Genomic DNA, 15991 nt, shown 5'->3' on the forward strand with positions numbered 1-15991 from the left:
AGCACTGTGCAAATATTTCCAGTCACACAAGGCAGACAGCAGCAGGTTTATTTGAGAACATAACGGATTACAAGTTTGTATGCTGCATGTATCTGATGATGGACATCATCCCCTCTTTAGCTGCCCTTAGCATGACAATGCAGAAGCAAGACCTTGATATATCATCTGTTAGGCCAGCTATTGATGGTATCTTTTCTGCAGTAGACCAGGCATTGAGTAGTAAGAGCTACTATCAGAAGTTACTTCACACATCTCACATGAAGAAGGATGTCAAGATGAAACAGGTCACAGTTCAAGGAGTAAAAGTCACTGTGTCAAATGAAGAAAACATCAGAGAAGCACAAAAATCGTTTGAAAGCACAAGAACTTCCTTCCTTAAATCTCTCAAGGACCAACTTGACAGAAGATTTCCTAAGAAGGATCTCAAGGTTGCCATTTCATTTCAAGCCTTAGGTCTGAGACCATGATCATTCTTATAAAGGGAAGAATTACTGACATTTGGAAATGAAGAATTAGATGTTCTGATTGAACATTAGGGCCAGGACCAAACAGGAGCTAGTAATGTCAGCAAGGCACTGATTAATACTGATGATACAAGGGCAGAATGGTCGTTAGTGAAACCTCTTGTTCTTGAGCAAAGATATCCCAGGGACAATCTTAATACATTGTGGAAGCTTATTAAATCATACCATGGACATCAGTTCCCCAATCTTGTGAAACTTGCTAAACTTGGCTTACACATTCCTCTTCAGACTGCGGACTGTGAGAGGGGCTTTAGTTGCCAGAACATTATTCACACTAGCAGTAGAAACAGACTTGATCCAGACAAAGTGAATCAATTAATGACAATCCAAATTGAGGGCCCTAGCTCAAAGGAATTCCCCTTTGATGCTGCTATTGCAGCATGGAAAGCCAAGAAAGAGCGACAAATATTTCGCAAGTGTTGAGCCAAAATGCTAGGTAAGAAAACTGTGAATAGTTAAGCATTGTTGTGACGGCATCAGCATTATAGTAAATACCTATCTTTAGTCAATATGTGGTCCCCCTGTTTGGTGTCAGGTCCCCCTTTTTTGTAACAGTTAAGGGGGATGTCCCCCTTAATCTCAAATTCCTGGATGCAACACTGTTTTAGCATGGTGAGTTTTCTTACTTGACACTTAAATACTAATAACGTTTATTGTGGTTTGTTATGGTTTCATATTATATAACATGTCAATACCAGTAGCATAAAAAAGTATTGTATGCATGATAAAGTCAACAGCAATGTGCAAACATTCATAATTTGTGCCTATAACTTGAGTTGAAATCATCCAGTACAGGTAGATGTAATAGATTATAGAGTAAGAATGTATGTCCAAGATATTTTTTATGGATTAAACTTCTTTTTAAATTTCTCTCACAACGTTTCGAGACCATTCCAGGTCCCTTCATCAGGTGAACTGTCAGTTAGGACTATGACGTCTTCACTATGACGTCATTACTGAGTTATCTTGGACATCAATGTACAACTTCTAAATGCCACTGAAAGACATCGTAAGAATGTATGTTTATTTTTGGAAAAGATGTAGATGTCCATAGATTGTTAACTCATAAGCATGTCGATCAATGGTTAAGTATGTTAATAATAAAATATTTAAGAGTCTACGTACACCTCAAATGCATGCGCTGCTGTCAGTTATGTTTTCAGTTAATCATTTACTTTCTTCATTTTCTAGATTACAATTATGTCTGCAAAGAAAATATGGACTCTGGCTGTTTGTGTGGAGGAGAGACAAGAGGAGGAGGGAGTAATTCCCACCTGTTGATCAGGGGAAACCAAGTCATGTGGCCTAAAGGCATAAATTCAATTCGTGCCATGAAGAACCTCGTGGAACCGGGGTGGAAATGGCTGTCGTTTCCCCTGGTTAAAGTTAAACACCAGTCAAGTAAGTGAACGTCAACAAAAACATTCTGTTACTGACACATGAGCTAAGTAGTAACTGTGCATGAAGTATTTCAGTGGACACTATTAATCATAATTCAAGCAAAATTTACAAACAAAAACATTCTGCTATTGTATACGCCAGCTGTATAATAATTTTTCATGAAGTATTTTATTGAACACTTACTGACTTAGTGTTCTATGTGGGTGTAGAATTAATATTAGATTATTTCTTTTCAGATAAGAAAGATGAATGTGAAGAGTATGATTATACGACTGCCGCAAATGTCTCAGATCTGAATCCGATTGTTCAGCTTCAACCCAAGGAAAGAGAATTCCAAAGAAGAGATTGTTTTCCGACTTCATTACAGGTAGCTGTATTGTATTACATTAAAATAGTTTAGCAAAATATTAAATATGTAATTTTTTGAGTAAAATTGATATTTTATACTTATCCTGATTCATGCTCTTTTGCTTGTCCCCTTCCTCTTGAGAACATAGTGGAACACTTGTATCTCCTTAATTGAAGCTCCCTTCAATGTAAAATCACTAATTGGTACTCACCCAAGAGTAACCTCCCCTGCCGTAAGGGCGGGAACAGGTGTCGCCACCCTCTGGCCTCATGCTTCACTCTCTCCTGATTTTGCGAGCCCAACACTTGAATTTACAGGGAAATCCAAAGTGTTATGTGGGGAGGATGGGAGGGCTAACCTCATGAGTCAGGATAAGTATAAAATATCAATTTTACTCAAAAAATTACATATTTTTCCTTATCCTGACTCATGCTCTTTTGCTTGTAGAATCCACTGGAGAGGTGGTGGGTAAAACAGAATACTTTGGATTATAATTAGTGATTTAAATAAGTGATATTGTAATAACCCCTGCGGGAACTTCATAAGGCATTGAGACTTAGGATATTTCCTTTATAATAAGCCATCAGATATATACACTATAAGTGGGGTATTACATTACTAATATACTGATATATCAATATATATATAAACTGCTACTCTAAAAAGTAGCTGTACACTGAACATAAACTCAGTATGAGCTTAAGGTTGAATAACCTAGCTAATTATGTACATAGCCCTAGAACTCCATGGAGTTATAAGCTAATGAATATATGCATAATATATATAATAATCTCGTGGGGGTGAATATTAACGCCCTTGCGGGACTGTCAATTGCTGAGCGAGGACCAAAGGACCGAAATGGTGAATGCCAGAGACGTCCTCGGTGGTGATATCTCTGAGATAGTGATTAGCAAACACCATGTTAGATTTCCAGAAGCATCCTTCCATAATTGTATTCAATGAACAGTTACCGTGAAGGGCGAGGGTGGAGGCCAATGCCCTGATTTCATGGGGATTTGATGCTGTTGGAGGGTCCAGTCCTGCTGCCTTATAGGCATTTTAGAAATGACAGTTCTTATCCATATAGATATGGTGGTACAGAGACTTCTCTGTCTGATTTGTAGGCTTATTGGGATGAACAATCTTCTGAGCCGATCTTCGCCTTGTTTTGGAAACGGCGTAAATAGATTATGAGAGCTCGTACTGGGCATAGAGATAAGTCCAATGTATCTTGAGATCCGAGAATCGAGGATAGTGCAGGGACGTGAAATAACCTGTCTGGTTGACCTGGTAGTTGATTTTTGGAGGTGAAATCCCATCTTAATCCCAGGTGCGCTGTTATTTGATTGTCATCAAACTGTATCCTCTCATAATCTAGAGCATGAATTTCAGATATTCTGGCTGCCGTGGCTAGCGATAACAGGAAAACTGTTTTCTGTGAGAGAAATTCAAAAGTTGTCGATTCCAATGGTTCATAATCCTCACTTGTGAGGTGTTGTAATACTACATTCAGATCCCAAGCTGGGCGTGGAACTTCCGCTTTGGTCCTCCAATCGGAAAGCACGTGAAAGTAAGGCCAGTAACTCTGGTGTTCTTGTCAATTTAACACCCGTTCTCATAGAAATCACAGAACTAAGCGCGGGCAAGATATGTTGACAATGTCGAGCCTTTTAAATGTTTGTTTTGCCGTAAGTAACACAAATAGTCTGCCACTTGAGGATCGCGTAGCATCTCTCGCTGTAAAACCCTTGTTTGCTGCATAATTTTGAAACTTTGCCACTTGTCATCGTTACAAGTTACACGTTGAGTATCGTAAGGCAAAAGCGTGACCGCTTTTGCCGCCCTGGTAGAATATCCTCTCTTGTTTAAACACATTTTAATACAGTCCATACGTGAAGTTGGAATACTTCTGGGTTTCTGTGCACCTGTTTGGTGTGAGGATGTATTAAAAGGTTTTGCGCTTTGGGTAGTTCTAGTGCCGGTTGACCCGATATCTTGTATTAGGGCTGGAAACCACGTTCTGGCCGCCAGTAGGGCGGACCAAAGTGAGTTGTAGGCTCTGGCGTTTGGCTGATTTTCTGTAATACTAGAGGTATTATTGCTGGGGCGGAAACGCACGCGCACGCATTGAGGCCTTCCCATGAAATGCTTAGAGCGTCTGTTGCCCATGCTTGTGGGTCTGGCACTGGTGACACGAATGTCGGTAGTTGATTGTTGAACCTTGTGGCGAATAGATCTACTAGCGGCGCTCCTATTTGCTTGATTATCTGTGCAAATATCTCTGTATTGAGCATCCATTCTGTCGGGCGCACGGTAGATGTGGCCGAGAGAGCGCCTGCTAGTATATTCCTGGCTCCGGGAATGTGGCATGCTTTGACATGTAGATAATTCGAACAGTTGAAAGGTTAAATTCAAAAGGTTCGGCGATCTCGTTGAGCCTTGTCTGTTCACATAAAACGCCACTGTCGAGTTGTCGGTATGTATCATCAGGTGCGCATTCTGTAGAATGTTGCTCCAATGTCTTATGGCGTTGATTACAGCTTTCATCTCTAATGCGTTTATGTGGAGTTTGCTTTCTAGCTGAGTCCATAACCCTGATGCCGTCCGGTTGGTGAGATGAGCTCCCCAACCTTGGAGCGAAGCGTCTACATATAGATGGGTTTTGAATTCCTGCTCTGCTAAACAAATCCCTTCGCAGACATTCGATTTCTTGGTCCACCATAGTAGATGAGGTCTGAGATGTTTCGGTAGACTGAATGGTTGTAGGTCGTCGAGATGTGTGTTGACGAAGACCTGTAATGGACGTAACTGTAATCTGCCTATGACTGTCAAGTCTTGGGCTGATGTTAGAAGACCTAGTAAGCTCTGCCATTGTCGAAGTGGTAGCGGTGACAGTAGAGCTGGTGGAATGATCTGTTGGATCTTGAGCCAACGGTCTTCTGGTACTGACTATACGGTTGAGATTGGTGATAAATCGAATGCCTAGGAATTGCAGATCTTGGCGATGGTACTAGGTCCGACTTGTGTAAGTTTACTAACCATCCCAGCTGTGTTAGTAGCTTTATGATGTAGTTTAACTGTAGTTTGAGATGCTGTGGATCTTGATCTACTTGTATCCCGTCGTCGAGGAAGAACGCACTTGCGTAGCCCTTGACGATGTAGATAGATGACAATCGGTTTTCGTTATCCTCGTGAATAACCATGGGGCTGATGCTATTCGAATGGGAGTACTTTCCACTGGTAATGTAACCCGTCTAGCGTAAACCGAAGGTATTTCCTGGATTAGGGATGTATCGGGATGTGCAGATAAGCATCTTGTAGATCTATACTGCCCATGTAGTCCATGGGGCTTAATCATGTGCCGTAGCTGCGCGGTAGATGTATCATTCTGAACCTGGGTGGTCTGCTTAAATAAGTCTTGTTGAAGAAGCTCATGTTGTAAATGAGTCTGTATTTCTCCTTGGAGTTTTTCTTGGGTACTAGGAAAACTGGGGAGTAGAAACCTGGTTCGATGTTTCCTTGCTCTATTACTTCTATGGCCTGCTTGGTTAGGAGTAATGTAACAGCCTCTCTTAACTTTAGTAGTTGTTGTGCCTGTACCTCGAACTTGTGAGGGTTGACTGTTAGTGGAGGCTTGGCCTGTAGTGGGATAACGAAATCGCGTTGAAGAATGTTGGAGACATAGGTGTCTTGAAGTATTCCCCAGTTTTCCCAGTGTAGTTGAAGGCGTCCACCCACTTGTGGCGGTTGTACTGGAACGGCTGGGGGTGGAAGACTCCAGTCGTTCGAACCTATCTTTTCATCGTTTATAGTTGCGGGAACCTCTGGGTGTCCTGCCTCTTCCTGACCCTCCTCTATAGTTGCCATATGGGCTTAATTTAAAAGAATCTCTTCCCCTGGAACTGGCAATCTTCCTGTCTCTAGCTCTTTGTAGGCCCGTGAATTTAGATCTCCCTGAGTATCTTTGTGAAGTCTGTCGAATGACACTGGCTAGCGTGTCCATCGATTTAATCATCAGGACTTCTCTCTGGAATCCTTGGTGACTTCTTTGGCGACTCTGTCTATTCCTCCGTCAAATATGGATGGGGAAGACCACGGGCTGTATATAGTGGAGCTGTAAAGTTCTCACCCCAGTTGCAGGAAGCTAGGAGGCCTTGACGACGAGCTAAGGTCAGTGCTGCTGAGACAGACGAAGATGATCTGTTAAAACTGCTGGTCCTTCTTTTTGCATCAGTAGGGCCGAGTAAATCATTCTGTCATCTTCAGAGGTCGTGGTTCAAATCTGGAGATAAGTGTCTCATTTATTGTTCTAGATCTATTTAGACCAAAGAACATACGCCTCGTCATGGTTTCTATCTGAACCAATTTCCGATCATCAATCTTGTAGTATTTGTTCTTGGCATCGGGAGATCAGCTTATAGTTCTCATCGATGTCTTAGCGCTTTGAAGAAGGGGTCCATATTATGCGTGGAGAACTTCTTGGCTGAAATTTGGCAGATGTGGCGCCTGAACCTTCGCGGGCTTTGTTAAATGCTGTATCTAGGTTCTGAGGCACGCCCGCTTAATCGGGTCGATTGGGGGTAGTGTAATAGCATCTGCATCGTCTTCTTTCATCAGATAAGTCTGCGCCGCATTGCCACTCTTGGAAGGTGATGAGAGATCTAGATTATTGACCATCCAATATCTTATCTCTGCATCTGAGAAAATAATTCCTCCATCATCTTCCATTCCATCATCATAATTAAGAGGTTGTTGCTCTTCTGATGTAGGGCTGTGTGGCTCTATCTCTATATCGCTTGGACGCTTGTGGAGATCTAGTTGTAGGCTTATGTGCAGACCTGTGAGGTGATCGACGTGGTGATGCACGTGGAGATCGGCGTGGTGATCGGGCGAGGCGATCGCCTTGGTGATCTATATCGATAGGTTGACCTTCTTGGCGACCTATGAGGGACTGATGGTAGCCAGCGAAGCTCTTGTGTAGTCCCTCGATGTCCTTTTAGATGAAGACGATCTGGGTTCAGGTGTCCTTCGCGAACGCCTTTCACGAAGCTTCGTCTGCGCCCGGTCCTGGGAAGCGATGATATGACCTTCGAAGGCTGCGCGTGTGGTCTGATGATCAGATTCCGTATCTGAGTATGACGCCGAAGAAGGTGATGATCTTTCCCGCCTTCGCGAAGGCTGTACATCTGGGTCCTTCGTCGAGGTGGTCTGTGACTTCCTTCGCGAAGGCTGCATTGTCGTGGCTGCTACGTTGACAGGGGGTGCCTCTGGGGTGCTGTCCACGTTGGAGCCTTCGCGAAGGCTCGGACCCTGGGATGGTTGCTTCTCCAGTCTATAGTGGCCTTCCATCATAATCATGATCTGTTTCATAAGATCGTGTGGGATGATCTGCGACGTAGTAGATGGTGCCCTCTCTGCTGTGCTAGCGGTGGGGCCCTCAGCGATCTCGTCTCGTCTACAACTAGGGCATACTACATGCGGATCCGCAGCGGAAAAACGTAATCTACAAATAGTACAGTTTTTCATCAATGTAAAACTAGCTGAACAATCACGAACTCACGTGAATAAACAGTAGAAATACGATTAATTATCAATGCAAATAACTGAAGGATACCAGCTATACCTTTATAGTAAACTATAATAGGTAACTAACTAAGAAAAACCAAAGGATATAGTGTGTAAGGAGACACAGGCGCTCTCACATCCTGCTCACTGGGCGAAGAAGGAGAGAGTGAAGCATGAGGCCAGAGGGTGGCGACACCTGTTCCCGCGCTTACGGCAGGGGAGGTAACTCTTGGGTGAGTACCAATTAGTGATTTTACATTGAAGGGAGCTTCAATTAAGGAGATACAAGTGTTCCACTATGTTCGCAAGAGGAAGGGGACAAGCAAAAGAGCATGAGTCAGGATAAGGAAAAATATATATTTATCTAATCAGCATCTACTTGTTTTGAACTTTTAAAGCACTTTGCATGTGCACAACACTTAGAAAACGAGTTAGTTAATGAATTTAATAACAACATCAAAATTGCATTAGATATCATTTTATTATGTAGATTGTGAAATTAAAAATGTGTGTGCTTTATAATTACATAATGAATTACCTTTCTTCTAGATCACGATAGTATTCAGGACGTGGAGGAAGCTGATGATGCAAATGATGAATTACAGAGATCTGCCAAATGCCCCAAAAGTGGTATGTGTATTTCCTTACCCAATCAATTGTAAAATTAATATTTGTATTGAGTGTGGTTTATTAGACACATATTTGTGCATCTTGAATTTTGTTAGCCCTCACTATTTCTCACCTATATTTTAGAAAAAATTACCTATCAAATTATTTGTTTTCAGGATTGATTTCACGTCTTCCATCGGTACCAAAAGAGTACAGCCACATTCAAGGCATGTTGGTAAGTCATAATTGAACTTAAAATATATTTTTTTATGATTACAAACAATAGTGAGTACTTCACTGATAAATATACCGGTACTAGGCACATAAAGAAACTGTGCATACAAAAATTTATAATCTAAATTTATCAAACCTGTGTAGACACATAAGGATTTAAACTCATTAGGCCATTTGGAATGGTCCGTCGGGGAATGTCTCAACGACAAGTGCCTGCACATTTCCACTGCCACCGGAACACCATTTCTGCACTGGTGAGACGCTACCAGAACACAAATGACTTCATCGATCGGCCACGTTCTGGACGTCCACGTGTAACAACGCCAAGAAAGGACAGATGGATAAGGGTGACCCATCTTCGCCACAGGTTTGAGACTGCAGTGATGACTGCCTGAACCATCCCATGACTTCGCCATATCCACCCCAACACAGTTCGACAACGTTTACGTCATCACGGGATCAGACCACGACGTCCGGCCTATCCTGACACAACGTCATCGACAAGCTCGCCGAATGTGGTACCGAAATCATGTCCGCAGACCCTTGTTTTGGGGGAGAAATGTTGTTTTTACAGATGAGTCCAGGTTTAACATTTAAGTTTGAACCATGAAGCTGAATTTACATCATGTTACTCAAATTAACAGGACTGGTCGATTTGGCAAGATATTTGGCCTCCTGCATGGAAGATCAATCACCCATATGGCATCCACTCCGGTTCCTTCTCCACCGTCATCTCCTGACACTTCTGTGACTTGTTCACAAAAGCCAAAGAGACAGTCACACTGGCAGGAAGAAAGCGTGAGGAGGTCATGTGCCAGCCGTTAGTCGTCAGGGAAAGGTGCGAGCACAAGCAGGAGTCAAGGATCATCAAGGGCACCACACCTCCTCAATGTAGACACTGATCAACAATCAGTACAACCCATTGCCAGTTCATCTAAACAGAATGGTTTTCCCATGTCCGAGGCTCGTATGTAATATATTAATTTCTTTTCTTAAAAGCTACTGTTCGAACAAAGTCATTTATTTAACGTTTGCATGGTAGTTCTTTAAAGCTTTTTTCAAAACCGTTACATCAACATTATCTTCACCATAATCAGTGACATCATGTCCAGTTTGACTAATGATGATCAGGTTAAAGTGAAATTCAATGCATTTGGCTATCAGTACCATGGAGCATTATTTATCACATTATAGTCAAATATGATCTTCCAATTGATATATAATGAATTTACATTTCAGGTTTTCAGAGAAGAGTTTTGTTTCTGCTGACTGATATTCGCAATTCGCTGGAAAGTATGCAGAAAAATGCAGGCACTCAACAATTGGAAAACACTGTGGAAAGAATAAATATTTCACAAGCTGGCAGCTTAGATGAGTTCCAAGCTATGGAAACAAAGCTGGAACAAGAAAGCCATCAAACTTTTGTGTTGAGTAAAGTTACTATTTTTGTTGAAGTGAAGTAAGTGACCTGTTTCTTTTGAAAACAATGCATCTACTGAGTCAGCAAGTGTCATCTGTAATAATTTCTTATTTATTTGTTCAGTGTCATATGTAATAATTTCTTATTTATTTGTTCTGATGTTTAAACTTATGTGAACTAAACTGGGTATTGCAGGTATCCAGTTTACAGAAAATCGGTGGCTACACCTTCAAAGACAACATGAAAAAAGGAATCTCTAGGTAAGTAAATGTACCTTGCCATCCTTAACATTCTTTCCACATGAATCTGGTTGCATAAAAATATAGATTTATATATAAATATTTCTAATTGTTCTCGGCTTCACAAACGTCAGTATTGTTAGTTTAATTATAATGAAAGAGTGCAAAGTAAACGTGCAAGTATAAATACATATTACTGTATGTATTTTCTGAAGAATAAATTTAAAATTTAAAGAGTTACCGTTCACATACTGAGGTATTTGTTTTTTGCATTCTGTTAAAGGTACATGACAAATGGACTCCTGGCTAAAATGAACATGGAAGGCCATGGGGACAAGTTTGGTTTTAAGGGCACAAAACTGTGCTCACTTCCTGAAGTTGGCAAAAGGGGAAAGTGTCACCCAGAGGCTCCTCTGAACAGCATGTAAATGTCTTGCAAGAGGAGGAGACGAAAATAGTGGGTGTTACTCCCAGTTCAAGCTATTCATGAACGATAAGGATATTTAGGAGAACTGGGAAGGAAAGAAGAGATGCTCGTTCCTTGTCCCTTTTAGGGGAAATCGATGTAATATCCTCTTTTACGATGCCCAAAGAATTCTTTTCTATACTGTTGCCAACCTCAAATTCTTTACCAAAGGCTGTGGATATTTACGTAAGAGGATTTTGCAGGGTGCAAAGCCTTGGGATTGTGCCCCAAATTCATAACAGAACCCCTTCGGAGGATAATTGAAGGTGACAGCAACATGCAGGAGATGAGTACAGTCTACCAGAAGCTGTCTAATACCTTTCTACGATGAAAACTGATGTGTCAGAATTCCTCGAAGGTGAGAACATTCCATTTCCAGATCATGTGGTGGATGATGACATCAAGAGCAGACTGTTGAGGGCAGATGACTTCGATGACTACACAGCGACAATGGTGCAACACCTCTTTACTGTCTGGGACTGTCTCCTCAAGGATGCAGTGTCTGATCACCTCCAGGATAGAAGATTCGCCACTTTCAGTGACTCTCAAGTTCAAGAGACCATCTACACCAAAGCATAACAAGTTTCCAGAAAGAACCTTTGGTATGCTGGATGCCATAATGAGGCGAAAAGCAAATGCAAGCTTACTCTGCAATGAAGCTTTTATCATGTTCCCCTTGATCAAGACAGATCAGTGGCTTGAGAGCCTTACAGAGAGCGAAAGAAGAAATCATCTGACAGAGGCACATCAACAAAGGACCAAAGATACGAAAAAAGTACAGAGAAAGATCAGATGAAATTGAGAGAAAAGAAAAGATGAGAAGAAAGCAAAGGAAACTCATTGGAAAAAAAAGAACAGTGAACTGAAACGAAAAGCGGAACTCACAAATCAAATTGAGTATTACGGACTGTGGCAATATCCAGAAGCTGTTGATCAGAACTTGAAAAACATGGAACAGGAAAGACAAAAAGCCTTCACAGCTCAGCTAAGATTCAGAGAAAAGGTCCTTGAGCAAAAAATATCCAGAGAGAAATGTATTTTATGTCTCAGAGAAAGGGAAGTCACACTTGAACCAAAAGTTGGCAGGAAATCTGAAGAAACTCATCAGAGCTTCCACTGAAGCGTACAAAGAGATGACAGTGGCAAGTTCTGATACAAGAGGACCTATCCTAGTGGGCAAACGCAGCAGAGTTGGGTATCACTCTGTCAGTGACAGATTTTGCTGTTGCATGTGTTAGATAAAGACAAATAAAGTCACTGAACAAAGCTGTGAGAAACGTGCAGCGCAGCTGGCTCAATGCTGGAAGAGTACAACAAAGACTAAACTTCACACCACCACCACTACCACAACAACGTCATCACCAGCCCCAAGACCAGTAGGGTTGTGCAAAGTGTCATTCACCTCGGCCTGACAGCATGTTGCAACATACAAGATGGAGAGAAGAGAGCATCGTGACCTAACTTGTCAGATCTGATGGCAGGTTGGCCATTCCGCAAAGTGCTGCAAATTGGTGACTTTCTGTCAACAGGGAACTGAGCCAGAAACAGGCAAAGATCAGTCACATGACACTTCTTAACCCATTAATTAATAAGCTCAGAAATAATATATTTCACTTGTAGAAAAATCGCGGGAACAACTACGAATCAATAACCTGAAACTGAAACCAATATTGAAGGGAGGTAACTCTGAATCGAAACCCTACATCCGGGAATTACGTAGAGCCAATGGTGGCAGGAAACCAGCTGGGTTTTTTCCACGCATCTGTTTTCAATGGGAAAACAGCGCAGGAAAAGTTGTTTTTGTCCGCCAAGGGTAATCAATCGGTTTGGAATGCTGTCACCCATTTGGTTGAGGATGATTCTTTCATCTTCAACATCAAATGCAGCGCAACTGCAGATGGTCAGTTCAACGGCACTGACACGCCTGTGTCAACCCCAGTTCAGATGCTCATTGAATTTGGCAGTAAAGATCTGTTCATTTTCACATCAAAGAAGCTTGAGGAAAAACCAAACATTTCCAGGGGTCAAAAAATGCATTTGATGTTCTGCTGTCGGTGCAAAAAGAAATACAACTGCCTTCCGGAACTACTTGTTCGATATAAGCAGCTGTGTCTACACATATCGAATCCCTTGCTGCAACAACACTGTAAGTAGTTCACTGTATTATTTTAACAGCGCTCCACCGTTATATCTAAATATGGTAAAGAACCGTCAATATGACGTTCGTACCGTAAACAGATGTATTGTGGGATCGTTTACTTGAATGCTGCCATTGTTTGAGGTTTGGGACAGGCTGACTGGAGATCTGACTACCTCATCTGAACTGATAGATCACAGGTTACTGGTAAGGAGTATGGTATGAGTATCACATGCATAGTATATTACTTTCTGCTGTATTTATTTGTAGTTTAGTCTCGTGTATTTGCCAGGGAATATGCGTTGTCCGACTACAGTTTTCCCAGTTGTGCACGTGGGTTATCTTTGGTTGCAAATGTCATAGTTTTGCAACATCCACACTTAGGCATTATGTTGACCATTACCAGCTTCACCAAAATGTTCCAAATATACAGTTTCCATGTTGTTTCGTCACGTGTGAAAGGGCCTTTCATACTTACTCTCCATTCAAATCTCATACGCTGAGAGATCATGGCCAGTTACAATATCAAGGTCAAGGGTGAAGGTCAAAATCTAGTCTCGGGTCAGGACAAGTTTGAAATGTAGTATTGAATGGTGTGGAAGCCACTTTGACAGCTTAAGTAAGCATTTATCACATTTAAGGGAACACCTGTCTCTAAATGAGGAAATATTATGTCCGTTTAAGAATTGTGGCCTTCGTTTTAATAAAAAGTCATCATTTTCTTCATATTTGTCTCGCAAAAGCACCAAACCTCTGATATTCCCCACGTCTCTGTACATATACTTCAACAGGCAGATGAGGATGTTGGAGAATCCTACCAAAACATAGATTGTGATGAACACCTCTCAAGAACACCTCTCAAACATCTATTTGTGTAATCTCTTGTCTATCACCTGTACATTAAACCTGTCATAACCATTAAAACTGTACCCTTGTAATCTTCAATTGTGGAGGAAATAAAGACTATCTATCCATCTATCTATCTATACTTCAACAGGAAGAAAAGGATGTTGGAGAATCCTACCAAAATATAGATTGTGATGACCACCTCTCAAGAAATTTGATTGATTCAGAACACAATACCACCATAGCTGTTGCTGGCAGTGAACATAATAAGCTCGATGTCATAGTTCAATGACAGAACGATATAGATCACTGGGATGATGAAGGCAGTCACTTTGGCCCCAACACGAATGAACAATATTTGAGAAACTTGGCATTGTTGTATTTGAAATTAGAGAGGAAGTATTTGCTTCCAGTTTCAACAATCCTAAGTATTATTGAAGAGTTTAATTCATGGCATGAATTTAGTCAGAAGTTTGTGAAACATGCTGTCACAGAAAATTAGTCCTATTAACATGACCGAGATATATTGTGCAAAGCTTTAATGACTATTTAATACTGCAGAAACAATGATTCAATGCTACAGCTTCCATTACCAGATGCTTCGTCCACATTATTCCAGACAAAGGATCAAAGCTTGCAAGGGAAAGAGAAAGATTGACTGACTGAGTTCCACATTAGCAATATTCCAGCAACCAGACAAAGAATCCATTGTACCCATGTGGGATTGCAACCGGAAAGAGAAAGAAGACTAGCTCATCAGCCCGGAAGAGAAAGAAGACAGTCATCTCGAAAGTTCTCAAACTCATCAATGAACTTGCCGATTTTGAATGGATCGATGCCTGAGAGGGTAAACTTGTATTTGCAATAATGATCGGTTGGCATTAAGGGATTGGTTATACACTAAGGTAGGGGTCGGGTGTATGGGGGTGGATGTTGGCGATGTAGTCAAAGATTCAGTTGATACGAGGTGTAGAGATTTATTTGCTTTAATTTTTTATAAAGATTTAACGTGCGCTTCACGCAACTATCTGTTGCCTCAACAAGGCCGGAAGTTATGGGGCAGATAACTCTAATCGCTGCGGTGACCTCGTGGTTGTGAACGGAGAGCTATGAACGTCTGCTGCGGTAGACAACATTCTACTTTTCACTTTGCACACCTACCTTTGTGGAGAATAATGGGCCTAAAATTTGTAAGCATTGTTTCTTTTTAGTATTGCAACACTTTTCAAGCAATTTTGTCAGGTATTATTAATTTTAATGGTAAAGTGTTTTCTGTAAACTTCAACTTGACGAGCACGAGCACGAGCACATGGTTGTGTGTCACCTATTTTCGTGCCACTATGAAATCATTGTTTTATTGGTCTTACACAGACTAGTATGTTATATGTGTTTGTATATCATTATTTGCAAGGTTTTATGCTGGATATTTTAACTAAATGTTGTTTTTCTTACTTCTTTAACCAGTTTGAACCTACTACACAGAATAGTCAACTCAAACAATAAACTCACGAGTTCAAGATTAAAGGTCACCCAGTTATTTATTCCCACATTGTCATCATGGCCACTATCATGGAGCCATTAGCTGCCTAATCAAAGTTAGACAAAGGCCGGTTGGCCACTGAAGCATGACAATGTGGATGAGGTGCGGGATACTGTAGGCTGACCACACATCTGTCGTAAATGCAACACGTGGCAGTCTGATCAGACCCTTAGGGATAAATTGAGAATGCTTTGTGTTAGTCCAGTTGACCTTGAGACAGCGAGCTAGGCAGGTTGGCTGACCATCGCCTCCCCAATGCCACCTAGTCATTGTTACAACGCCATTGATTCACTTAATAAAGGGTTGTGGACCCACTGATGAACTTCTGTATTTGAGGACACAGTTACCCCTCATAAACAGCCCAGGATACATGGTGGAGTCCAAGATCTCGGAACCTCTCGGCAACAAAGGTCTTGAAAGAACCTCCAGCGATATACGTCCATTCTGGGTCCACATCACAACAAAAGTCAAACAGCCACCAACATCAAACTAAGTTGACGAAAACAGCTGACAACCCACCTGGGAAATAAATATCTCTCATTTTGGACGTTTTACAGTTTGACGGAAATGATTCATCAAATACAACTGCTGTCATATTGTGCTTTCTTGGAACAAAGGTGTGAACACAAGCACTGGTCCATCATCAACAGCTTCACGCACA

General features: G+C 41.4%; 1 long non-coding RNA gene across 1 annotated transcript; it reads left to right on the top strand.

Annotated features, from left to right (window-relative positions):
- Positions 1–1124: 1124 nt before the first annotated feature.
- Positions 1125–10103, top strand: LOC124277749. The gene is made up of 7 exons (XR_006898914.1): positions 1125–1136; positions 1716–1925; positions 2162–2292; positions 8389–8469; positions 8625–8683; positions 9327–9649; positions 9922–10103. It is a non-coding gene; the product is annotated as an uncharacterized LOC124277749 (long non-coding RNA).
- Positions 10104–15991: the final 5888 nt, after the last annotated feature.

The sequence above is a fragment of the Haliotis rubra genome, unplaced genomic scaffold (genome assembly GCF_003918875.1).
Source record: "Haliotis rubra isolate DU_JTF1 unplaced genomic scaffold, ASM391887v1 Scf227, whole genome shotgun sequence".
NCBI lineage: Eukaryota > Metazoa > Mollusca > Gastropoda > Lepetellida > Haliotidae > Haliotis > Haliotis rubra.